General features: G+C 53.9%; 1 protein-coding gene across 2 annotated transcripts in view; it reads right to left on the bottom strand.

Moving 5' to 3' along the window:
- Positions 1-22,119, bottom strand: part of RXRA (retinoid X receptor alpha) — a 95,371-nt gene that overhangs the window by 34,467 nt on the left and 38,785 nt on the right. The window lies entirely within an intron of this gene.

The raw sequence follows: 22,119 nt of genomic DNA, 5'->3' as shown, positions 1-22,119 counted from the left end.
CAGGAGAACGGAGCTGGAAAGCAGGTTAGTAGGGGTAGGCTGGGTCTCCTTCGGTTGCCCTGCACAGGAGAACGGAGCTGGAAAGCAGGTTAGTAGGGTAGGCTGGGTCTCCTTCGGTTGCCCTGCACAGAGAACGGAGCTGGAAAGCAGGTTAGTAGGGGTAGGCTGGGTCTCCTTCGGTTGCCCTGCCCAGGAGAACGGAGCTGGAAAGCAGGTTAGTAGGGGTAGGCTGGGTCTCCTTCGGTTGCCCTGCCCAGGAGAACGGAGCTGGAAAGCAGGTTAGTAGGGGGCGAGGGAAGGGGGATTTTGCAGGATCCTTCCCCTGCCACGCCCACCAAGCCACGCCCACAGAAGTGGTAGTAAAAAACATTTAAATCCCACCCCTGCACGAGAAGCTCTTTCACTCCAAGGCAGAGAAACCCTCCGGAGTTTGGTGCCTGTCGTGCACATTTTCCCTGGGAATTTCCACACTTGAGACAATTGGAAAACATCTCCTAAGTTTCAAGCTTTGACCAGCATGGCTCAAAGTGCCAGGTTGCTCAGGACTCTCACTGGGCACTACGTCCTGATGTCTCTCTCCCTGGGAACCCCCTCCCCAATTTCATTTTGAGAGATGCCCAACGCAGGTGAAGTTTCCGCAGCGTTTCCGGTCCCTCGGCCGACCCGGGAAGCCTGAAAATGGCCCCCTGGTCATGGAGTGACCTCCAAAACAGACTCCCAGCCGCCTCTATTCAGAGCCTCCCCAGGCCTCCCTCAGATTCAGGTTAGCCCAGGTTGGGTAGGGAGGGGGCCGATTCCCAAGGCCAGCCCCACCCGTCTCCACCCCGCCCAAATTTCTGGGGGCCTTTCAGGGATTCAAGACATCCAGCCTTAACAGGATGCCCCGTCGCCCCAACAAACGCCCACGGAGAAGGACCGAAGCCTGGGCCTCTGGGGCTTGGGGGGAGAGTCCCCAGGGAGCTGGTTTGGGTTGGTGGTCAGGCTCAGCTGAAGGACCGTGTGGGGCGGAGTGGCCTGTAAGTGCCCCCCCACGCAGACACACAGTGCTGGAGAGCCTGGGATTTTGCCCGCTGAAGATGCTTTTGTGCTGATGGGCCTCCAGTCCTGCAGGCATTGGGGTGTAGGGGTGGGCTGGGGGTAGGTGGGGCTGGGGGCGGGTGGGTGGGTGGGTGAGGCAAGCAGTGACACTCCCCCACCCACCCACCATGGACGCCCACAGGTCAGTCCTGCTGCAGGAGCCTCAGTGAGACGTAGGGGGTGGTGGCTAAAATTGGGAGCATCGGAAGAGCACCTCCCCTCCTAGCAATGGGGGCGGGGGAAGTTGGGGGAACAGCGTGGCCACAATCTGTTGGGTCACCTCGGACCTGATGCCAGAACCTCCCCTGCAGCTGCAGAGCAGGAGATTGAATGGCCTACTTTAGAGCGGGGGGAAGCCCCTTTAACGCAAACCCCGAGACGCATCAAAAATTCTGTGTTTTAAACGCACGGAGGGCAGCAACCCAGCAGATCAGACCTTGTTTGGGAGCTGCCTTACTTTCCGCAGCCAGCCTTGCGCTGTGCCGTGGCTGATATTACCAAATGCACCGTTGCCATCCTGCCTTTCCAAAAGCAACCGCGCCTTGCAAAACACTAAGATCCCATCAACCCCCTCCCTCTGCAAACGTTTCCCTAAACATCCTTGGCTTTTAGGAAAAGTTGGCTTTTTAGGGGGTCAGTCCAAACCAGGGTCCCACATGTCCTGCACCCCGCCCGCATCCTCCCGGGCTGCTCAGGGGAGCCCTCAACGGCACCCAGAGCAGGGCTGCTCCTTGGGAGGCTGCTTGTCACGTCAGCTGCAGCTCCAGAGACGGGACAGTCGGGGCGGGACTCTCGTCCCACCACAGGATCACCTGGATCACCCCACTTACTCGATCAGGTGGTAGGAGGAGGGAGGGGAGGAAAAGTTGTGAAATGCACCCGCCCTGCCAATGCCCTGCGGACTGGACGGCCTGCCTTGCCCTCCTGCCCACCAGCCACATTTAAGGAGGACAAACCCACTGAGGGGAGGGCAGGGGGGAGCGTGACCAAGCGCTGCCCAGACAGTCCTCAGAGAAAACAAGGTCAGGTTGCAAAGCAGCTGAGAATGCCAACCTCCCTGCCAGACCTGGCACTTGGAGGACGCTTCTCGACTGACCGGCTGCCTGTCCACCCTACTAGCCCTGCTGCCTGCCTGGCCAGGGGGAAGGGGTGCTGATCAAGGGGGCCTTGCCATCCTCCCCTGGGCAAGGGCAGCCCTGTGGCGTGCCAGGGGGCTGCCCAATCCAGCATTAAAAGCAGAAACTGGCTGGGTTAAGCAGGGCTAACCCTGAACCCACAACTCTATGGGTCTGCCTGCTGCTGCTGCTGCTGCTGCTGTTTGCAGCTGGCCCGTTTGGGCTCCCATCCCAGCCCTCAGGTGCTGCCACCCTCCAGACCAGGGGTCTCCAGCCTTGGCCCCTTTCAGCCTGGCTGGAGAATTCTGGGAGTTGAAGGGGCCAGGGCGGGAGACCCCTGCTCCAGAGCCCCAGCCCTGGCAGGCTACCCCCTTCATGCCAAGGCCTCCCGCTTCTTCCAGTGAGAAAACCCCCCTGCGAAGGCCAGGCCTTCCTCACACTCGGGGTGTATTCGGTGTGCCTGACCATTTCCAAGTTGAGGAAATCCTGTGGGACCCCTTCTCCGGGAGGATCCCTCCTCTTTTTGAAAAGCAGAAATATTTTTTTTCCAGCTGTGTAAAAGGGCTTCTCTGATTTTAGTAAAGGAAAGTTTAGCAAAATTTTGAAAAACCTACTAATTGGTATGAGCAGGTCAGATCCCGGAGTTTTATGGAAATGAGCTGAAATGAGGAGCAATTTGCATCTCTCATGTTCTGCCCTTGTTCATTTTGCATTTGTGTTCTAGAGCCACGTTCCTGTTTTAACGTTTCTTTGGCATTTTTACAGTTTATGGTTTATTTTTCTGTGTACCACCCAGAGAATTACTTTAAAAATAGCAATTTCTATTATAAGTAAGTGGCATTGGGAGACTTCCAGGGGTTTACCGAGAAGAAGGCTGAGCAACGGGAAAAGCCCGGCTCCCATTCAGCGCTCCAATCTTTTTTCAAAGCCAACTGGGAAGACCTTGGCTGAACTGCCAGCTGTTTGCATCTGCTTGGAACTGTGGAAAGCTGTTGAGGCCAAGCCTCCTGCTCAAGGGAAGTCACCACGCTATCAAAAAGATGTGGAGACTCTAGAAAGAGGGCAGAGAAGAGCAACCAGGATGATCAGGAGACTGGAGGCTCAAACATACCATGAACGGTTGTAGAAACTGGGCCTGGCTAGTCTAGGGAAGAGAGGGACCAGGGGAGACAGGAGAGCAGCCTTCCAGTATTTGAGGGGCTGCCCCAGAGAGGAGGAGGAGGGGGTCAAGCTTTTTTCCAAAGCACCTGAAGGCCAGACAAGGAATAATGGATGGAAACCGAACAAGGAGAGATTCAACCTGGAAGTAAGGAGGAATTTCCTGACAGGGAGAACCATCAACCCATGGAACAGGAGTTGCCTTCGGAAGTTGTGGGAGCTTCATCCCTGGAGGCTTCCAAGAAGAGACTGGACTGTCAGAAATGGGGTAGGGTCTCCTGCTTGGGTGGGGGGTTGGCTGGCTGAGGAACTCTGGGAGTTGAAGTCCACAAGTCTTAAAGCAGCCAAGATTGGAGACCCCTGCACTAAAGGAAGGGCTGCAAGCCTGAGACCTCGGGTTGAGGGGAGCTGGCACAAGGCCAAGAAATGCTCCCTTTAAAAACTCTTTCCTCTTGGTGCCCAAAGAGTCCCACCCTGGAGGGGAGGAATATTCTCTGTCCTGCACAGGTCCCTGCACTGCATTGTCGCTGCCACGGACTGAGTTGTAGCCTCTGCTTGTTTATTTTTGTGGCTTAGTGTGCAAAGTGGGAGAGCATCCAAACTCCTTAAAGGCTCTTAAGCATCCCAGGGAAACCCAACCGTGGGGGTGTTTCTCAGGCATCAGCTGTGCCTGAAATGAATCATAAGGCTTAGGACTCTTGGCTTCTGTGGAAGGGATCCCTGCTTGCCTGTTGCCTCCGGCTGAGGAACTCTGGGAGTTGAAGTCCACAAGTCTTAAAGTGGCCAAGGTTGGAGACCCCCGACTTAGATGACCTTTCTGGTCTCTTCCAACTCTATCATTCATGGCCGGGTGGGGAATTCTGTGGCAAGGTTGAAGTCCACAAGTCTTAAGTCAGTGGCCAAGGTTGGAGACCCCCGACTTAGATGACCTTTCTGGTCTCTTCCAACTCTATCATTCATGGCCGGGTGGGGAATTCTGGGGGTTGAAGTCCACAAGTCTTAAAGTGGCCAAGGTTGGAGACCCCCGACTTAGATGACCCTTCTGGTCTCTTCCAACTCTATCATTCATGGCAGGGTGGGGAATTCTGGGAGTTGAAGTCCACAAGTCTTAAAGTGGCCAAGGTTGGAGACCCCCGACTTAGATGACCCTTCTGGTCTCTTCCAACTCTATCATTCATGGCAGGGTGGGGAATTCTGGGAGTTGAAGTCCACAAATCTTAAAGTGGCCAAGGTTGGAGACCCCTGACTTAATGGCTGTTCAAAGTTACAAATGTCCTCATGCAACCATCACAGAATGGCCCCCAACATGATCAAAATGTGGACATTTGGCCCCCAGCATGTACGGATGACAGTTGGGGGGTGTTCCAGGCACCCTTGATTGCCGCTTGTGACTCCCCAGCCAGCTTCCGACAAGCAAAGCCAGTGAACAAACTGCACGATTCACTTAACAATTGAAGGGAACAACCGTGGCAAAAAAGAGTCATAACATTGGTCGTGACTCACTCAAGAGCCACCATGCTTTGCAATGGAAAACCCGGTTCCAGTTTGATCCTACGTCAAGCAGTCAAAGACTCATCAACACCAGCTAGCAAAGCTCGGCCATCCAACGAAAGGTGGACGTTCCCTTCCTTTGCAAAGAAGGTCTCCCCGACACACGTGTGTTCATCCCATGTGAACACCGGACAGACATGTTGATCGGGGCCAGGAGTTGGGTTGGCTAAAGAGGAGCAGAAGACCAAACGGGACCCCATGCCAACTGTGGGCTTTCTAGGCGCTGCCCGCTCTATCCAGGCGCCCCTTGTCAGCAAACCGGGGCCCCCGAGCCTTGATGCTCCAACCACCCTGGACGAGGAGGCAGTGTCCACCTCTGGCAAAGCCTCAGGTGAGGGGGCTTGCATCCCCAGGGGCTGGGACCCCCAAGGTGCGTCCCGCTGCCCATCATGGGGGGGAGAAAGGGAGCAGCTTCGTTTTCGTTTCTCAAGGGTACAAATTCGTTTGCATCCAGATCTGGCCTGCATGGTTACTCTTCTCAACAGCAGCCTACATCTGGGGTAACTTTATTTCAATTTACGAAATTCTCAAGCTGGAAGGGCCCCTGAGGCCATCCAGTCCAACCTCTTTTCGGTGCAGGGCTCCAAACTGAAGCATCTCCAACTTCTTCTCAGGGTCCCTGGCTTCACTTTCCCCGCCGTGTGACACTATTTTCTAATGTTCGACCGAGTTTACCTTCCTGTGGCCAAATCCTTCTTCCGGTTTCTGCACCTCGGAGCCAGAAAAGCAGATCCTGATCGTAACCGCTCGGTCTATGAGGTTCCTTCGGCCTCTCTCGAGGGCCCTGCAGTCCCTGGGTGACCCTTGCCCAGCCCCCCTCCACGGGCTCCCCAGGAGCTGCCACTCCCCCCCAGAGCCTCTTTGTCTGGAGGGGCACCCAGGCCAGCTTCTCTCTCTCTGGAAAAGGCAGAGTCTGAAGCCCGATCTTGGCTGGCTGGAAGTTTCTCAGCGGGGTCTTCAGAACCAAGCAGGAAGCCCCCACCCCCACCCCCCCGTGAGAAGAAGGAGCTCTGCAGAGCAACAAGCTGGGATGCGTCACAATTCGGGTTTCCTGTCTCACATGAGCCACCCAAATATGCTGATCCCCAAACAGGCATAATTTTCCCGCCCTTGGGGGGCGAAAGCTAATGACGAAATAACAGAAGATAAAATTAAGATATGCCAAGAAATTCAGTTGCGACTCTTTGCAGCTCTTCCCCAAAGTCAACTTTGCAGAAATATCAGCCGTGGCAACCAATAAGGGGAAACGCTGAGCCTCAAATCCCAGGGCTGTTCACAGGGTGACACCCCAGAAATGGCCCGAGACTCCCCTTCCTCCCGGGAAGGCAAGGCTTGCTCTGGACTGACCCTCCGGGAGGGGCCCAGGAGGCAGGTTGCGGCCTCCGAAACAGCACCTGAGTGGAAAGGGCCTAATGGCTGAACTTCGACCCGAGAGGAACCCGGGAAGGGCTGGCCGGGCTGGGAATAAAGTCCAGGGTCTGTTTGCTGAGGCTGGAAATGGGGCAGGAGAGCGAGCCTTTCTGGGGAGGCTTTGAGACGTTGGTGGGAGAGCGAGGACCTTCCTGAAGAGGTGCCAGCCCCCCCCCCCAAAAAAGAGGGCCCTGCACTCTCTCCCCTTCAGCCCTGTCCTCCTTCTGTGCAGCCCCAGATAGTTGGAGCAGCCCAGCAGGACAGAGCTCTTTTTCTTTCTTGTCTCTCCTTTTTCCTTTTGCTAGCAATGCTTGGGACATAGAAGCCCCCCACCACCACCAGGTTAAGGGGAGCCCTTAAGCCCAGCTTATCTGGGTGCTTCTTCTCAAGCAAGGTAGGGCCCTGTCTAAGAAAATGAAATTCAAGGTACAGAAAAATGAAGTCCTACATTTAGGCAAGAAAACCCAAAAGGACCCATACAGACTGGGTGAAACCAGGCTCAATAGCAGGAACTGGGATCTTGGACTCTTAGTGGACAACCAGCTAAATAGGAGCCAACAGTGTGCAGCAGCCACCCAAAAAGCCAATGCAATCCTAAATTGCATAAACAGAAGGATGCAATCGAGATCAAGGGAGGTACTGATACCACTCTACAAAGCCTGAGTAAGGCCACACCTAAAGTCCTGCATCCACTTTTGGTCACCACACTATTAAAAAAAGATGCTGAGACTCTAAAAAGAGGGCAGAGAAGAGCAACCAGGATGATGAGGGGACTGGAGGCTGAACGATGAAGGGTTGCAGGAACTGGGCCTGGCTGGTCCAGGGAAGAGAAGGACCAGGGGAGACAGGAGAGCAGCCTTCCAGTATCACCAGGACACAGACTGAGCCCAGCCTTCACCTGCTCCTCTTGCAGACCCCCCACCTCTGAATCCCCCTTCCTGCAAAACTCCACCCCATCACACAAAAAACCTGCTAACCTGAAGCACGGGGGCCAGGGTGGGACCAAAGGGTAGAAACTCGCCCCTTTTTATCCCACCCACTCAAGCTGCTCGAGTCTTAGCGCCTGCAGTCGCAAGCAACCAATCAGGAACGTTTCACCGCGGATTCCTTGGCGGGATCCCAACAAGCGGCTTGATCCGAGCTTCCCGTTTAGAGTATTGAGGGAGCCGTCAACGAAACCACCTCAATCACCAAGCGGATCCTGGATCACAGATCGGTCCTCCCTCTTGAGATCCTAGAGAGGGCACATAAAGGCATGGGGGAGTGGGGACATCTTGCACAGGGCCAGGTGCTTCAGGCAGACCGAGAAGGAAGGATGAGAAGCTGAAGTTTAGAAGACCAGCAACGGGACAAGGAGTAACAGCTGCTCCCCCCACCCCACCTTGAAAACGGAGGGATACAATCAAGATCAAGGGAGGTAATACCACTCTATAAACCAGGGGTCCCCAAACCTGGCCCGTTTAAGACTTGCGGACTTCAACTCCCAGAATTCCTCCTCCAGTCATGTTCGCTCAGGATTCAGTTCTAGGAATTGAAGTCCACAAGTCTTAAACTTGCCAAGTTTGGAGACCCTTGCATAAAGCCTTAGTAAGGCCACACCTAGAATACTGCATGCAGTTTTTGGTCACCACACTATAAAAAAAGAAGTTGAGACTCTAGAAAAAGCGCAGAGAAGAGCAGCCAGGATGATGAGGGGACTGGAGACTAAAACGCACGATGAACGGTTTCAGGAACCAGGCCAGGCGAGTCTGGTGAAGAGAAGGACCAGGGGAGACAGGATAGCCATGTTCCAATATTTGAGGGGCTGACCCAGAGGGGAGGGGGCCAGACAAGGAACAATGGATGGAAACTGAACAAGGAGAGATTCAACCTGGAAACGGTGAAGTCCTGCTTGGGCGGAGGGTTGAAGTAGATGACCCACAAGGTCCCTTCCAACTCTGTTAATCTGTATCTAACAGAACCAACGGCTTCACCTCCAACCTCTGAGACACACACAAGCCACTTGGCAGGCAGAAACAGGCACCCGAGCCAGGTCAGTGGTTACCCTTCCAATCCATCAGCCGTGGACAGCCGCCCAGAGGCCTGGATCAGAGCCCCGTCAGAAAGGTGGAATGGGCATTTCAAGAGCTGACTGGGAGCCCGAAAAGCTCCCTGAAAAGCTTAATCTATGCAGTCCTATTCTTGAAGGACGCAAGATACCGAAGACACCGGACATTTTTGGCCTCTTCATTTCTTGCGCTCATGATCTACTCTACGTGAAGATGACCGAAACCCCTTCGCCATCACCAGAGAAACCTGGCAGCTTCTTTGTTGCCGGAGAGTTCCCACTAGAACAGGGGTCTCAAACCCGATTTCATTGAGGGCCACATCAGGGTTTAACCTTGGAGGGCCAGAGTGTGTGGCCACAGTGGGCGTGGCCAGCTTGATGTCATTCGTGTCGGGGGGCACCTGTGGTAGCCAAGGGTCAAGGCAGGACTTCCCTGAGACCCTCCCTCACTCTCATTATAATCTCTGTGATGATCGGTGGCGTGGCACAAAGGCAACACAGTCACATAAGTAAGAAAAGTCCCTTTAATACCTCCAACTTTGCCCCCAATGTTCAATTACCTTCAGCTGGAGAAAAAACTCTCCCAAGAACAGTCTTTAAACACAAACTGTAACTAAAAATCCACACAAACCACGCTGCAGTAATTAAGTGGACAGGGCAGGAGAAGGAATTGCAGACTTCAAAGGCCAACAAAACACACAGAGTTGGGAAGACGCCAGGAACCCAGATAAACCTTGACAAAACAAGATAATACATAATTTGCTTCCAACAAGTTGCTGTGCACAAAACTCCCTTTTTAAACACTCTGTTCCCAGCTGCAGCTAATGAAGGGAATCAGGGCCCTTTCCTCCCCCATAAGCCAAGCAATTCACGTTGCTCCCTTCTCCGTTCCTCCCTGCGTGCCCTAGGATGAAGAGGGGGTGGGCCTGGGTCTTCCTCCAAATTCCCTCTCCCTTGTTCTACCTCTTCCCAGCTCTGCCCAGCCGGACTTTGCCCTTCCCCAGTTTCCTCCACAGCCAATGGAGCCACACTCCCACTCCCTGTCAGCTGCTCGGCCTCCCCCTTGGAATCAGATTCCGACAGAGCCATGACAATCTCCTTCCTTGCTTCCTTTTCTTCTTTTTCCTTCCCTCTTCCATCCCCTCTTTCCTTCCTTTCCCTTCCTTGCTCTCTTCCCGTCTTCCCGTCTTTTTTTCTTCTTTGTCTTTCCTCTTTCCCTTTCTCCTTTCCTGTCCCTCCTTGCATGCTCAAATGCACAAGGGGAAACATTTCTCCTTTTGTTTTGTTTTCATTTTAGTTTGTTTTGATAGCCTTCTGCCGGTGAAAACAGAGCCCGTGGCAGAGGCACCAATCCTTTGCTGTTTCCAGGCTGGCCCCGGGGCCCAGTTTTAAGCACCCCACGGGCCAGATCTGGCTTGTGAGCCTTGAGTTTGACACCCCTGCACTAGAACTGTATCCCAGGTGGGGACCAATCTGACCATACAAATAACGTATTTCTCCTCTGACTCTACCCCAACTGCGCCACGTGAGAAAAAGGAGGTCTTGTTTTCTTCCCAGCTGTTTGGACATTTCCACCCCTCCTTCCATTTTTCTGCAAGGAAGCCAGCTGGGAACGGGTTGGACCGGCCACTTCTGACCCCAAAGGATGTTCCGTTTCCATCCCCCTCACTTCCCCTCTGGGCTCCCAGCCTAATTAGGAAGGGGCACGTCCTCTAATCAGGGCAGCGAGGTTGGTGGTCTCGGGCAATGACCAGGCAGCGAGCAGAAACGGAGCAGATTCCCTGACCTGGATTTTCCTCCCGTGGGAACCGGCAGGCCAACGTCCGCTCTCTGCCAGCTGCCGAAATTCTTGCCACACTTAAGTCACGCGCTTTGCCTTTGCTCCAGAGTCCGGCAGCCTTTCCCAGCCAGGAGGCTTTCGGTCTGGGAAGAGACCAGGGCAGGCAGAGCCACGGTGGCCAGAGCGAAGCGCCCTTCACCCCAGGACCAGGAATGCGAGCACTCAGGTGGACAGCATGGACCAGGAGCAAGTTAAGGAGGCAGCAGGGGAATTCCCACAAGGCTTCGCCCTCAAAGAGGGCAGGAAGGCTCCCTAGTGCGATGTGTGGGAGGCAGCCTGCCACTCTCCCCAATTGGAAAAAGGTCGGCTCCTTTTCCCAATAGCAACAGCCCTTATACTGCCTCCCAGCGCCTTCCCAGCCCTCTCTGAGCAATTTACAGAGTCAGCTTCTTGCCCCAAACAATCCGGGTCCTCGTTTTACCCACCTCGGAAAGATGGGAGGCCGAATCAACCTTGAGCTGGTGAGATTCGAACTGCCAAACTGCTTGCAGGCAGCAGCAGAAGGAGCCTGCAGTCCTGCGTTCTAACCACTGTGCATCATGGAAGGAAGGGAGGGAGGGAGGGAGGGAGGGAGGGAGGAAGGAAGGAAGGAAGGAAGGAAGGAAGGAAGGAAGGAAGGAAGGAAGGAAGGAAGGAGGAGGAAGGGAGGGAGGAAGGAAGGGGGGGAGGGAGGGAGGGAGGAATAGCAATAGCCCTTAGACTTATATACCGCTTCACGGTGCTTTACAGCCCTCTCTGAGCAGTTTACAGAGTCAGCCTCTTGCCCCCAACACCCCGGGTCCCTCATTTGACCCACCTCAAAAGAATAGAAAGGTCAACTCAACATTGAGCCCCAAAGGGCGAACTGCCGGCTGTGGGCAGACTTTAGTCTGCAATGCTGCATTCTAATCATTGTACAGGAAGGAAGGGAGGGAGGGACTTAGACATATACCGCTTCACAGTGCTTTCCAGCCCCCTCTAAGAGGTTTCCAGAGCCAGCCTCTTTCCCCAATAATCTGGGTCCTCATTTTACCCACCTCGGAAGGACGGAAGGCTGAGTCAACCTTGAACTGGTGAGATTTGAACTGCCAAATTGCAGGCAACTGGCAGACAGCAGAAGGACTGCACTCTAACCACTACACATCAAGGGAGGGAGGGAGGGAGGCAAGGAAGGAAGGAAGGAAGGAAGGAAGCCTTACATTTATAAACTGCTTCACAATGCTTTCCAGCCTCCTCTAAGCAGTTTACAGATTGCTCCCAATAATCTGGGTCCTCATTTTACCCACCTCAGAAGGACGGAAGGCTGAGTCCACCTGGAGCCTGGTGAGATTCGAACTGCCAAAATGCCGGCAGTTGACAGTCAGCAGAAGGAGCCTGCAGTCCTGCACTCGGACCACCGGGCCACTCTAACCACCTGCCAATCCAGGTGAGCAGAAATTCTCCCAGGAGAGTTGTGGGGCCCCCTTCCAAACTCTGCCCCTGACCTGCAGGAAGCAAGTCCCAAATTCCCATGACGTCCGGGTGAGGAGGATGTGGTCACACGAGGTTTGGTCGGGGTGGGGGGTGGGGGGGGCATCCCTGTTTTACTCCTTGAACGTACACCCAGTCAACTCCACACATGCTTGTTACAGCCTACGATGAAAGCGGAATCGCCCGGAGGTGGCTTGGCAGCAAAAAATCCTTGTCACAAGTTCTACCATGCTCAGTATCTTCACAGTGACGTTAGACCCCCCTGGGCAGTGCACAGCAAGCAAGTGGCATTCTGACATAAATAAATCATGACGCCCGTCCCTCCCTCCCTTTGGCAGTCAGGCCACACTTTGCTAATATGAAGGAGATTAATGGGGTGGGGGGGGAGTTCTTTCCCTGGCCAGGGGCAGGTTGGGCAAGGGGAACAGACCCCAAGTATTCTGGGTGGGTGGGTCCTCAGCGTCCCCACCCCCGGGGATGGGGGACTGCAGCCTCAGGAAAAACACGGAGCCCGGAAGATCAAGGCCACAGGCATCAGGCCTGCTCAGACGCCAGAGCCCCCAGGGTTCAAATCCCCCCCAGTCCAGAAGAGGAGAGGCAGGGGCAAGTGGCAGCGCCAGGCAGAAACGGCTGCCCTGTCCTCCGCCTGGGAGGGGGACACACTCGCCCCTCGGCCAGCCAGGTGGGAAACGTCTGCCCTGCACAGAAACCTTGCCTTCAGGTCAGGGGTCTCTGGATTGGCATAAAAGAACTAATACAATGAAATACATTGAACACATAAATGAATAGAAAACTATAATGGAATATAAAGAGGATTAATGTTAAAATGAAATAAGATGGTTAAAAAAAAATAGATAACTTGATCATTATTCCTTTTACTGGATGTAAAAGGAAGACATTTGAATATAAAGATTGGTATGCAGATAAGATACTGAAATATTGAAAATCAAATAATGAGAATTTTGGAAATAACAAATTTAGGTAGGAATATTAGAAATACATAAGATTATTAAAAGTAAGTATATTAAGTATTATTTTAATTGTATTAAAATGTAAAACACACAGGTGCCATATTGTTCACGTATTGATATGTATGTAAAAATAAAAATAAAAAACCTCTTTATTTAAAAAACAAAGGATCAGGGGTCTCCAAACTTGGCAACTTTAAGCCTGGAGGACTTCAACTCCCAGAATTCCCCAAGGCTTAAACTTGCCAAGGTTGGAGAGCTCTGCTTTAGACTGCGCTCACGGCTTTGCGCATCAGCCACAAACCTCCAGTTGGCAAAAAGAAAATGAACACAAAATACGAACGTTACAGTGATTCACTTAAAAGATGCCGCCTCTAGCGGAAATGGCAGCCACTAATTACAGCTGATTTTGCAAAGGCATCAGCTCAAAAGCCAACCCCTCCCTCCAGCCTGGCAGAAGTCCTGGTGCCCGCCGGCCTGGCCCGCCTCCGGCAGCGGCCAGAGAGAGGGCAGAACCGGAAACCTGGACAGCTCAGGAGCAGCCAGTCGAGCTGCACAGGGGAGATTCACTCAGCCTTCAGCTCTTGCCTGGAAACCACCGCCTGTGGTCCAAGGGGGCTTCCAGCTGCTGGGGGAGGGGGGGCTCCTGGGCCATCCTGCTTTGGGGAGGGGGCACAGCCGGAAGCCAGCAGGAGGGAGTTGTTTTGCTGCCCCCGGCCCAAGTGGTGGCTGCTGCTTTCCTTCTCTCTTCCAGCACTGCCCCACCTCTCCCTTGACCGAAAGGGACAGCTCGCCACGGCCAACTTGCAGTTGGACAATTCAACAATTCCATTTAATTATTTAAAGCAATTTTTTTAAATGCCAATTTGTATCCCTCGTATTTCATTTTGTCCCTTCTGGGGCCTCCTTTCTTTAATGATTCTATTCCGCCCTTTCCTGGGGTAACCCTTGTCCTAGCCCAGGGGTCTCCAACCTTGGCAACTTTAAGCCTGGAGGACTTCAAGTCCCAGCTGTGCTGGCTGGGGAATGCTGGTAGTTGAAGTCCACCCGGCCTAAAGTGGCCAAGGTTGGAGACCCCTTCCTCTCTGCACACTAATGGGGCGCATCCTTTGAACACGGCAATTCTGGGAGGATCTTTCAGAGCACTGAGGGTTCTTGGCTTCGCACACCTAGAAACATGCAAACAGGTTGTCAAGAATTTGGGGATTCGGAAATTTAGGGAGTTTCTCTCTGGGAGGACTTTGCTCTGACTGCATCCTGGCTAGTCTAGGGAAGAGAAGGACCAGGGGAGGCGGGAGAGCATCTTCCAATATTTGAGGGGCTGCCCCAGAGAGGAGGAGGAAGGGGTCGAGCTGTTTTCCAAAGCACCCAAAGGTCAGACAAGGAATAATAATGGATGGAAACTGACCAAGGAGAGATTCAACCTGGAAATAAGGAGAAACTTTCTGACAGTGAGAACAATCAGCCCATGGAAGAGAAGTTGCCCTCAGAAGTTGTGGGGGCTTCATCCCTGGAGGCTTTCAAGAGGAGACTGGACTGTCATTGGTCAGAAATGGGTGTAGGGTCTCCTGCTTGGGCAGGGGGGTTGGGCTAGATGACCTAGAAGGTCCCTTCCAACTCTGATTATCTGTTACCTGTTATCCCATTCTGTCACTTATGGTTTTACAGCCACTTGCAAGGGGGCAAACGTGTCAAGCAGAGGTGGGGGCGGAAGTGCCAAGGCCAGCCTGTCCCCCCCCCCACAGGGATGCCTCCCCCCAGCAAACCAAAACGCCTCTCGCCAATCCCTCCCACCCTTTCCTGGGCCTGACTTTCCTCCGGGAACCCACCCACCCCTTCGCAGCACTCCTCAACGTGTTCTTATCGTCCCCTTACCGTCCCCACCACCACGACCGTCCCAAAAGTTAGGCCTGAGCTGTGCTCACCTCCCAACGACCCCTCCGCGCCCTCGATGACCAGGGCAGAGTTCCGGGACAGAGCCCTGAGCCTCCCTGCCTCTTCTGCAAAACCCAGAACCAGAAAGGCAGGAGGCTCTTGCCCCCTTCCGGGACCCCTCCCGCCCCTGAAGGCTCCGCTTCTCAGAGGGTGGGTATTTTCAGCAAGGGGGGGCAGGGGCAGGGTGCTTTCTTTGCACCGCTGCCTCCCAGTGCCATTCCCCCCCCCGCAGCCCAAAGGAGCTTTCTCTGAGCTTGCAAGACCCCCACAACAGAGCCCCCGCCTTGAAGACCCCAAGCAGGCTGGGTGGATGGGTGGGCAGGTGGGCGGAGGCGGCCTGAAGGGGGGGGCTGTGGGACATCAGGAAAAGGGAGAGAACGAGGCTGTCCCGGCAAGGGACGACCTGCATCCGGTCCCCCCGCCCTGCCCGGTGCCCAGCCGGGAGTGGCTGAAGGTTCTCTGGCGCTCCAGGCTGCATCTGGAGGCTCCCCCGGGCTAAGGACCCAGAACCGCCTTCTTCTCTGTGCCCCCTCGGTCTCAGCTGAGGGTCTCCCCCAGGCCTCCTGCTAATGAGCCCCCTCCCCACACACACACCCCCGTGGGAAGCCTTTCAGCCGCCCTGGGTGAAAAAGGCCCTGAGAGCAAAGCGAAAGGGGGAAGGCAGCTCTACACCGGCTCCCTCGCTGCTGCCATCCGCTCTGGCTCAAAACCAGGGACTCCGAGGTCAAGAAACTCCGCCCCGAAGAGAAAGTCCCACTCCTGGTTCCACTTCAGTGCCGGAGAGGGAGCGAAGTTTGCCTCCGTTCGGCCACTTCCCTTTCCCTTTCCGGCCAGCGGCATTTCTCCTTTCAGCCCCTTTTGGGAGATAAGAGGATGTGGGCAGCCAAGCACTGTGCGTGGTGCGGTTGTCTATGTGTGTGTGTGCGCGTTTATTTGCCTGTGGGAACATCCTCCCTTCCTCTCAAAATAACCTAAACAGGAACCCCGACTCTTTATGGCTTCGTTAAGGCTTCCTCGTGCCTCTTCCCAAGAGGGAGGCAGTTGAGGCACCCCCAGCCTCCACCCCGCAACCCCCTCAATAGGGCAGGCTGAGCTATTCCGCCAGTTGCCAGAAAACGGGGGGGGGGGGTAAGGCTCCCACTTTGCTCCACTGCACCTCCTGCAAAGGCCACACAGGTGGAGTTTGGTCATGAAGAACGCCGTCCAGGCGCAAGTCCAACGGTCTTCCCAAGTGCTGCGATCCAGGCAACCGAAACCCCCCCCTCACCCCGCCATTCCCTTCAAACCTCCCCACCCCCACGGGCTGTGAAGGTGTGGGGAGAAACGGTCTGGCTTTGCTGGAAGGCGCAGGGGTGGAAGCATGCTGGGGGATCCAGTTGTGACCAGCCTGGGCCGCATCCCTGGGTAAGAGAAGTGAGGAATCTTCGGAAGGTGGGACATCCTGCACATCCCCCCAGTGCTGGCTCAAACCTCAAACTTTGCCGCTTGGCAAAGGCTGCCCGTGTCCTCCACATGGTCCCTTATGTGCATACTTGGCTGGGGAAGTGGGGGGTGGGGGCAGCTAATTTGCATCTGAATGAAATCTGTGACTTTGAGCCAGAACTGGGTTGATGTGCCAGGATGTGCCACAACCCGGCTCAGTCCTCAGGTTCTGCCCTCGGTTGGAGAGAGCCAAGCACGCAGGGTTGGGCCTTGGGGTGTCATTCCCATCTGATGCTGGAAGCATCCAAGAAGCTGTAAGGCGCACACAAACACACACAGTCCTTGCCCACTAACAAGTGCAGGTATTCCTCGACTAGCAACGACAACCGAGCCCCAAATTTATGTTAAGCGAGACACTTAAGTGAGCTTTGCCCCGTTTTACGACTTCCCCATAGTTGTTAAGCAATGGTTAAGTTAGTGACATGGTTGTCAGAAAGTTACCAAAGGTGATCACTGCAACCGTCCTAAATATGGGTCAGTTGTCAAGTATCTGAATTTTGATCGTGTAACCATGAGAAAGCTGCAAGGGGTCATAAGTGTGAAAAGGGGTCATAAGTTACTTTTTTCAGTACTTTTTTCAGTTTCAGGTGTAACTTTGAACAGTCACTCAACAAACTGTTGTACTACCTGTATCCCAGGTAAGTCTACCCTAGAGGAAGAAATCCGTTTCCCACTGGAAGTCAGAAATGCAGCTGGACAGGTGAACAGGGGAAGGGAGGAAGGGGCTCCTGTTTAAGAAGGTTGGTGTGGATGGCCTCAAGGGATCCTTCCAGCTCAAAGGCTTTCGTTATCCTCAGCAAGTTTTGAGTGGATCTTTAGGGGCAGGAAAGGGGGAGGGGAATCTTTGCCGGGAGGGGGGCTGCCTGAGCCCCTTCCGGGAGTCCATGGCTGAACTTGGAATTGATCCGTTTGATCAGGAATAAAACTAAACATTTTTATAAAAACAGCGGGAGGCCCTGGACGCACTTTTCGTTGAAAACAAGGTGAGGGAAAATAAGTTGGTGACTTTTAGATTTATAGATTAAAAAGAAGGGGTTGAATCTGGCACGGAGGGCAACTGTGTCGTGTCAGAGCGAACTCCTGGGTTTGCTTGCAACGGCCGCAAAGAAGAACGGAAGTCACTCCTTTCTTATCTCTGTGGTCTTTCTGTCTTCCTTTTCTGTTCGGCTTTTTTCTTTTTCTTCCTTATTGTTTCTTTATGTAAGTTTCCATGTTTGTTTTTATTCTTGTAAAAACCTTCAATAAAAATTACATGGGAGAGAGAGAGGATGCAGGCACACACACACACACACAACTCGGGGCCCTTCCTTTGTCCCCCTTCCCCCCAGCAGAGCCCCCTCCCCACATGCCCCTCCCCCCTCCTCCTCCAAGGGCAGAGAGACTATCAGGCAGCTCCCCGGCCATCGCCTAGAAATCCCTCTGCACCAAAATGCCTCTTCTCTCTTGGGAGGTGGGGAATCTGTAAAATCACAGAGAGAGAGAGAGAGAGAGAGAGAGAGAAATGGGGGAGAGAGAGAGAAAGGAGAGAAAGGAAGGAGAAAGAAAGGAGAGAGAGAAAGGAGAAAGGGGGAGAGGGAGAAAGGAGAGAAAAGGAAAGAGAAAAAGGAGAGAAAGGAGAAAGAAAAAGAAAGGAGAAAAGGGGAGAGAGAAAGAGAAAGGAAAGGGGAGAGAGAAAAGAGAGAGAGAGAAAGAGAAAGAGAAGAAAGAGAGAGAGAGAGAGAGAGATGGGGGAGAGAGAGAGAGGAGAGAGAGCGAAAGGAGAGAAAGGGGGAGAAAGAAAGAGAGAGAGAAAGGAGAAAGGGGGAAGAGGAGAAAGGAGAGAGGAAGGGTGAGAGAGAGAAAAAGGAGAGAGAGAAAGGAGAGAAAGGAGAGAGAGAAAGGGGGAGAGGGAAAGGAGAGAAAGAAAGGAGAGAGAAAGGAGGAGAGAGAAAGGAGAGAAAAAAAGGAGAAAGGGGGAGAGAGAAAAGAGAGAAAGGAAAGGGGGAGAGAGAAAAAAGAGAAGAGAGAAAGAGAAGAGAGAAAGAGAGAGATGAGAGAGAGAAAGGAGAGAAGGAGGAGAAAGGAGAGAGAGAAAGGAGAAAGGGGAGAGGGAGAGGAGAAAAGGAGAGAAAAGGAAGGGAGAGAGAGAAAGGGAGAGGGAAAGGAAAGAAAGAAAGAGAGAGAAGGAGAGAAGGGAGAAAAAGGAGAAAGGGGAGAGAGAAAGAGAAAGAAAGAAAGGAGAGAGAAAGAGAAAAGAGAGAGAGAGAGAAAGGAGAAAGAAGAGAAAGGAGAAAGAGAAAGGAGAGAGAAGAGAGAGAGAAAAGGAGAGAGAGAAGGAGAGAAAGGGAGAGGGAAAGGATGGAAAGAAAGGAGAGAGAAAGGAAGAGAGAGAAACGAGAGAAAGAAAGGAGAAAGGGGGAGAGAGAGAAAGGAGAGGAGAGAGAAAAAAGAGAAAAGAGAGAGAGACCAGTGCCTGCTTAGGGATCCCTCCTGGGGTGCCTGGAAGCTCTTACCTCAGAAGGGGAGGCCGGCTTTTGCCACTGACGATTCACTTTCCAGAAAGCGCCTCCCTTTCTTCACAGGGCACTCCCACCCACCCACCCCCACTTCACACACATACACACACACACACTTATCCCTGCAGCAGCACCACCGAAGGAGTTGGTGACCAGACTTGTTCTGGGATGTTTTTTCCCCCTTCTTTCTTTCCTTCCTTCCTTCCCCAGAGATCCTGGCAAGCTTTGACAAGGACGCCTCCCACGGAATTGTGCAAGCGGCTGCCCTTGCGCCACCCCACGTCCCACGGGCACAGCGGGAGGGGTGGGAGAGGGCCCACAAGTGGGGGGCCCAACCCAGGAGCACCATTCCCCCCTTCCAGGCGGGGCAGAGGGGGGAGGAAGGCTGGTTCTAGCCGAGCTCACATGCAGGCGCTGAGCCCGGCCAGCCCAGAGAGCGTCCAAAGGGCTTCCTGGCCATCTCGGCCTTTGCTCTGCCGGCCGTTCCCTCCCGTAGGAGCATTTGCAAGGCGGGCCCAGGATGCCGACCCTGCCAGCCCCCAGCTTTTCCGGTCCCTTATAAATGAAGGTATCGATCGGAACTCGCAACTGAGGCACCTTGCTTAATGAAGACAAAAGGCCTCGGGAAGGTGCAGGGGCCACTCTGTGGGGCAGTTGTCCTCCAACTGCCCCGAGACTGGGGCTCCTGGAAGAAGGAGGAGGTTGGACCCACACATCCCATGGGCTGCCCAGAGATGGAGACCTTGTGAGGGCAGGAAAGGACGGGCAACACCATAAGTCTGTCGACCTGCTCAGTCCTCCAAGTCCTGGTTGTCCCAAAGGTGCTTTTTCAGGAGGCAACTGGACTTCCCGCTTTTTTTCTTTTGAAGACATTTCACTTCTCATCCCAGAAGCTTCTTCAGCTCTGACAGGATGGTGAGCAATGGAAGGGTTTATATTCCTTGCGGACAGTTGGTCATTTGCATCCTTTGAGAGGGTCGTTGAGGCCGCTTGGAGGTTTAACTGTGTCCTCTCAGGGTCACCTCGGCGGTGCAAATGGGTCCTGTAGTCTGCCATTTTTCCCCTGGAAATCCGTTCCAACTCCCACCCCATTCCAAGGCGGTTCATCCCAAACTGTACAGCTAAACGCCTGTAGAGTCTGCATCCTGTCAGAGCTGAAGAAGCTTCTGGGATGAGAAAGGAAATGTCTTCAAACGAAAAAACAAGGAAGTCCAGGTGCCTCCTGGGAAAAAACAAAAAAAGGCACCTTTGGGCAACACCGTCTGGCGAGTTCGTCCAAGGAGGGGCTGCAATCTTGGGAGCAAAGGAGGCATTTCCCAGCTTGGATGCAACCCCCAATCAGTCTGGGGTGAAAGAGACAGGATGTGCAGAGAGACAGGCAGGGCTGGTCATCCCAACTGCCCCGACTGGAGGACTGGCTGTCCGGCTGTCCCTTCTCTGGAGCAGCTCCAAGGAGCGGGTGGAACTGCTTTCCCCGGTAAATGAAGCCTGAGGCTGCTTGGCCCTCAGGCTCAGCCAACCATCAACCTCTCTGCTCTAATCTTGCTCCAAGTCCCACTGCCAACCCAGCTACATTATCTCCGTCCTGCCTGCATCTATGTTATTTTCTTACAGTATTTATTCTGTTCCTTCCGGCCCATTTCCCTAATTTGCCAACAAACACAGCCACCACTAAGTTTCTTCTGTAAGGAGCCTTGTGCAAGATGCGGAAAAGGTGAGCCCTCGATATCTGCCTCCTTCTGGCACCCTCTGATGACGAGAGCTGCACCCTTGAGTCACACGCATCACCCCTGCCAATTTGGGGCCGGAAAGAGAAGGAAGGAAGGGTCTTTGCTTGGTCGCTATGATGTAAAAGAGATGCCGAGACTCTAGAAAGAGGGCAGAGAAGAGCAACCAAGAGGATTAGGGGACTGGAGGCTCAAACATACGATGGACGGTTGCAGGAACCGGGCCTGGCTAGTTCAATGAAAAGAAGGACCGGGGGAGACAGGAGAGCATCTTCCAATATTTGAGGGGCTGCCAGAGAGCAGGAAGGGGGTCAAGCTATTCTCCAAGGCACCCAAAGGCCAGACAAGGAACAATGGATGAAAACTGAACAAGGAAAGAGTCAACCTGGAAATAAGGAGAAATTTCCTGACAGTTGCAACACTTAACCAGTGGAGCAGCTTCCCTCCAGAAGTCGTAAATGTTCCAGCACTGGAAGTTTTCAAGAAGAGATTGGCTCACTAGTTGTCGGAAATGGTACAGGGTTTCCTGCCTAAGCAGGGGGTTGGACTAGAAGACCTCCAAGGTCCCTTCCAACTCTGTGGTTCTTCAATATGGAGTGTCTTTGAAGCCTCCCGTTGTCCAGGCTGATTCCTGTATTCAAGACCAGCCGTCGAGAGACACCTGGATAGAACCGAGTTTGGAACAGAAAAGGGCCGGGGGGGGGCGCGGGGGGGGGGCCCTAGTTGAGCGCACCAGGCACCTGCAGCAAAATGGCCCATCCGGCCCCATATTGTACCAGTCAAGTTAGCAGAGCCAGAAGGAGCCAGTGCGCCTTGAGCTCCGGAGCCGATCCATGCGCCAGCTAACTTCCTTTAGGTGAGCTGTTTGCAACCGTAGACCGGAGCAACTGGAAAGTTGAGCCACTCTAAGCGCTCTTTCAAGAAGGAGCCCGTAAATATTCCTGCCTGTGATCGTCAGAAACATCGTCCTCTCCCTCTTGCACGTTTTGCTCCAAAATAAATGACATTCAGAGGAAGCCTGAATGCGCCAACCCATTTCTCCTGCCATTGCCCTCACCTGCCGCCGTCTAAATCACCTCCCGCAACTGCCCCACGGGGGCATTTCAGGCCAAGGGCTGGGGTGCAGCCCTTCTGACCGAAGCAACTCACTGGCCTAACTCTGCCAGGAGCTCCGAAAGAGCAGCACAGCTACGCTCCCCGAGAGGAAGGAAGAGAGGGGGCTGGGCTAGGCTGGGCATCCTGCCACGATCGAGGGGGGGCAGGGGAGGCAAAGGCTGGGGCAGGGGCCCCAGTGAAGGAGCAGAATCTCCAACCCCCCCAGACAAGGGACGGCGGCTTGTCCCAAGAGACGCATTTTGGCATTCGGTGGGGTTAAGCCTTGCGCAACACCGCATGATGTGCCATAAAACTGGCAACGTTTCAGGAGTGCCAAGGAGCCACCTGATCAGTTCGCCTTCCTGGAAATGGGTGACCTTTGACTGGCCCCACCTTTCCCACCCGCCTGACACGGTGACGGTGCCTCCAGAACACCCTTCGAAAGTCCAGTCTCTAAAACGACAGGGAATCCAGGTTTACGGGTTTCAAAAATGTCTTTCAGAAATGCTTGAAAAACATTAGACAGACAGACAGACACACACACACACAAAAGGATTTTAGGCAACCGTTTCTTGTCACCGAATCGCCCAATGCCATCCATGCTTGTAAAAGTGGTGGGAAGAGCCCAGTGGCGGGATTCAATCTTTTTTACTACCGGTTCTGTGGGCGTGGCTTGGTGGGCGTGGCTTGGTGGGCGTGGCTTGGTGGGCGTGGCAGGGGAAGGTTATGGCCTCTGCAGCTCAAAGGACAAGAGTTCGTGGCCAGAGCTG

The sequence above is a fragment of the Pseudonaja textilis genome, chromosome 17 (assembly GCF_049901715.1).
Source record: "Pseudonaja textilis isolate UNSWEBS1 chromosome 17, rPseTex1.2, whole genome shotgun sequence".
Classification (NCBI taxonomy): Eukaryota; Metazoa; Chordata; class Lepidosauria; order Squamata; family Elapidae; genus Pseudonaja; species Pseudonaja textilis.
The sequence above is the reverse complement of the archived record's forward strand: the minus strand, read 5'-3'. Positions and strand labels throughout refer to the sequence as shown.